Here is a 3,824-nt window from a genome sequence, read left to right as displayed (position 1 = left end):
AAGGAATGCTGCATACCGACAAAGGGCTACAAGATACTTCAACAAGAGGGTTCGAGATAGAAAATTTTTATTGGAAGATTTGGTGCTCAGATGCGTGTTTTTTGCCACACGAGACCCCTCTGCGGGTTCGCTTGGGCCTAATTTGGAATGACCATACCAAATCGAATCCATCATTCGACCTTGTGTTTATAAACTAGCAAGATTGAATGTTGAATTGGTTCCACGAGCTTGGAATGGTAAACATCTACTACCTTATTATCAATAATGTAGGAATGATGTTTATTCATTTGTAACCCGACTTGTATTTAATTTTTTCTTTTTATCAAAAAAGCATTGATTTTTATTCAAAATTTTGTGTATTTTATTGTTATACTTTTTTCAAGCTCTCAAATTTCAATAACCTAAGATTGCAATCATAGGATATTAAGGGGGCATAAGTGGTATACAATAATACCATAAGCTTGAAAATGTAGCATCAATAAAAATTAAATAAAATTAATCAAAGTGTAAACAATAAGAGTGCATGGGTCACTAACCTAACACAAATTATACAAAGTCTAGAACAAACTAGCAAACTCTAATCGACATGATCACAAGTTGGAATTCTAGATAAACTAACAAAAGTTTATAAGTTGAGAAAAACTAGCAAACTCTAATCGACACGATCACAAGTTGGAATTCTAGATAAACCAACAAAAGTTTATAAGTCGAGACAAAGCTAGAAATTTTTTGCAAAATAAGTTTTGACATCATAACCTTGAGACCATACTCGAGGATGAGGAAAAATTACTTTGAATAAGCGAAAAATAACTAGGCTAACGATGTTACATGGCAATAAGTATTTCATAAAAAAAAATACGAGGTAAAAGTAATATTCGATTTTGAGAATAACAAAGTCAAAATAGTGTGCAATCGAATGAACTATGTATGAATACTTGGAAGTTCGACCTCAAGTGTGATAAGTATTTATAAGATAAACAAATATCACTTTGTGTCCATCGACCACAATCTCGACTTGTTCAGTGGCTTCTGCTGCCTCTTCAGCATCAAGTCTGGCCTATTCCTTCTCCAATCGAGCCTGCCACTTGGCAATAAACTCGGTCTCCCTGTCAGATAGAAAGCTGGTATCAAGGTCAGAATTGTTAGCCCAAATCCGATACATCTCCATGTCTGCGGCACAATATTTTTTGGTCTTGAACTCCTCAAGAGGACGAGCCTTCTCGCTCTCAATGAACTTGAAAATCATCTTCTTCTCCTCTTCTAGTTTGGCGTTGAGCTCCTGGATTCTTTTAATCTCTAAGTCCCTGGCCTCATTCTCCTTTTGGGTCACCCCTAGCTTGGCGTCCAGCTCCGAGATCCTCTTGATCTCCACATCTCTAGCTTCAAACTCCAGATGAGCCTTTTTAAGATCGTCCTTGACCCTAAGTTGTGCATCTCTAGCCTATTGGGCAAGCACCTTGCTCGCTGTGACCTTGCTGTTTAGAACAAAGTTATGTTGAACAAAGGATAAGAATGCATGCAATGAAAACCCAAAATTAAAAGAGAAAATTCAAAGTTGGCACAGAAGCAGGGAGCTTGTTAGAAACTAAGTAATCGAAGAAAATAGTTCCCCGCTCTTGTCAAAAAGAGTGTTGGCATCATGGCAGGAGGTCAGAAATTCCCACTGGGGAGCCCCGAGGTTGCTGAAGCTTTGACCCACGTGAGTCAACGCGTCAGAACCAAGGTTAACCTCAGGGGTACCGGCAGCACCGTCAACCATAAATTATGGCACATAAGTCGAGATCGAGAGAAAGCGGTCTTGGATGGGAGGCTAGGCTTGGTTTGGTTGAGCTGCGAGAGGGAGATTCGCAATTTCTGGGGATGTTGGGAGCTTGGTAACTTGGCCTATGTCGGATGGCCTCGATTTCAGAGGGACCAGCTCGACTTTCTTAGTGAGTTTGGAGGGGAGACCTCCCTTTTGAGATGCCCGGTGGCATTTTTTTTGCTCTCGAGGCAACGAGCTTGTTGGGAAGGTTTTCCAGGTTCGAATACATGTCACCTGAAAAAAAAAAAACAGATAAAACATCAGCAGTTGATTAGCTCACTATGAATGATGAGACCCCAAGTGGAAAAGAAACATAACTGGAATATTCTGCCAAGCTTCAGCTCGGGGACCAGGAAATCCCCCTATCTTCTGATGAGTCTAAGGGGGTTCCCTCTCTATAAGTGGGGGACAGTCTCATTAAATCCTTACACTACAACAAAACCCCCTTTCAATAACACATCATTATAATACTATTAAAAAAGTATTATAGTATATATAAAGTAAATGAGTAAAGTAACACGCGGGAAATGAAAAAAAAAGTGGCAAATTTTCCTTCTCATTTTCCCTATCTCGGACCGAACCAGTCTTCATCTCTTTCTCTCTCTGTCTCATTTTCCCCTATATTCATACAAAATTTTATGATCGACGATAATGGTTGCCAACCGCCTTGCTCCATCATTCGAACCCCCAACTTGGATCATCAGGTTCTTCCAACATTGTCCTTCGAAGAAGATGAGGATATTATTAAATCGGTAGTGGAGGGTAAGGTGCCGTCCTACTCACTAGAGTCCAAGATCGGAGACTGTAAGAGAGCTGCCGCGATTCGACGTGAGGCGCTTCAGAGGACGGCGGGAAGGTCGCTCCAGGGTTTGCCTTTGGAAGGGTTCGATTACGAATCTATTTTGGGGTAGTGCTACAAAATGCCTGTTGGGTATGTCCAGATTCTAGTGGGGATCGCGGGTCTGTTGTTGCTCGATGGGTTCGAGTATTCAGTGCCGATGGCGACTACGAAGGGTTGTTTGATTGCGAGTACAAACAGAGGTTGCAAGGCTATCCATTTTTCTGGTGGGGCTACCAGAGTGTTGTTGAGGGACGGCATGACCAGAGCACCGGTTGTGAGGTTTAATTCTGCCAAGAGAGCTTCCGAGTTGAAGTTCTTCTTGGAGGACCCTGAAAATTTCAAGACACTTTCCATCATCTTTAACAGGTTAGTCTATGCTTCGTAAATATCATATGTATATATGTAAAGTTTTATCTATTGTTTGTGGTTTTGGTGATTGAAATTTTAACATGGAGATCGATATCATGTTTTTTTTTTCTTTCTCTAATTTAATATAAATTTGAGTAATAAAGCATGAAGCTGAATCTGAGGATCCAAAAGTATTAAAAGTAAATAAAGAAAGAAAGAAAGAATAGAAAAATCACGTAAAGGCTGAATCTTTAGTCAATATACAGCCGTGAAGTTTCTTTCAAATGTCAGATTCATCGAATAGTAATGAATATTAGATTTGAGCCATTTGTCTTATTGGGTTTTGGTCATCGTCTCCAGCTCTAGTAGATTTGCTAGGCTCTAGGGTATTCAGTGCGCGATTGCTGGAAAGAATGTGTATATCAGATTTACCTGCAGGACGGGAGACGCCATGGGGATGAACATGGTTTCAAAAGGAGTTCAGAATGTTCTTGATTTCCTTCAAAATGACTTTGATGACATGGATGTTATTGGCATATCTAGTTAGTTTTTTTTTTGGATTATTATATTTATATTTTTACACCATTTACTCACTTTTCTTTCTTGTGAACTTGTCAAATTTTTCTTCAACCTGAGTTGTTGCTGCTATTCCTTTTCTCAGTTATGTGCAGTAATACACCCCCTATATTCATATCCCTTGAAGATGAACTCAAGGAAAATAAAACATTTAAATAATCAAATAGTTTAATTTGGTAATAAGTTTCAAGACAATTATTTTATTTGATTGCTATTTTGGCTTGTATCCATTCATTTATTAGAGAATTGAACTGT

The 3,824-nt window shown here is 39.1% G+C and overlaps 1 pseudogene; it reads left to right on the top strand.

Moving 5' to 3' along the window:
* Positions 1 to 2,230: 2,230 nt before the first annotated feature.
* LOC133814313 (3-hydroxy-3-methylglutaryl-coenzyme A reductase 2-like) lies at positions 2,231 to 3,540 on the top strand (annotated as a pseudogene).
* The last annotated feature ends 284 nt before the right edge of the window (positions 3,541 to 3,824 follow it).

This window comes from Humulus lupulus, chromosome 2, assembly GCF_963169125.1.
Source record: "Humulus lupulus chromosome 2, drHumLupu1.1, whole genome shotgun sequence".
In the NCBI taxonomy this organism is placed as follows: domain Eukaryota; kingdom Viridiplantae; phylum Streptophyta; class Magnoliopsida; order Rosales; family Cannabaceae; genus Humulus; species Humulus lupulus.
This window is presented reverse-complemented; position numbering and strand designations above follow the sequence as displayed.